A 277-nucleotide genomic window follows, 5' to 3' on the forward strand; every position below is an offset into this window, starting at 1 on the left:
CAGGAAATCCTTTCTTTCTATAAGTCTCTAACATGCAAAATATAGCTTAGACGTGTTATTTTACTTCTCGATTTGTGAATAATTTTCCTCGAGTTATATTACTTGCTCGAGACAATAAAAAGGGAAACATTTTTTTCCGTAACGAAAAAAAAATCTATCCAGCCTCTACCTTTATTTGCTGCTAGCCAAGAGAAAAAAAATATGTATATATATGCAAAGAGAAAACGCAAATGACAATTGGAAAAATTATTGAAACAATTATGCCTTTGCTTTTCGC

General features: G+C 31.0%; 1 protein-coding gene across 1 annotated transcript in view; it reads left to right on the forward strand.

Moving 5' to 3' along the window:
• The window catches only part of LOC119582359 (nesprin-1-like), a gene marked incomplete at its 3' end in the record, with an annotated part of 145,991 nt that overhangs the window by 130,825 nt on the left and 14,889 nt on the right, over positions 1-277 (forward strand).

Source organism: Penaeus monodon, chromosome 15, assembly GCF_015228065.2.
Source record: "Penaeus monodon isolate SGIC_2016 chromosome 15, NSTDA_Pmon_1, whole genome shotgun sequence".
Classification (NCBI taxonomy): Eukaryota; Metazoa; Arthropoda; class Malacostraca; order Decapoda; family Penaeidae; genus Penaeus; species Penaeus monodon.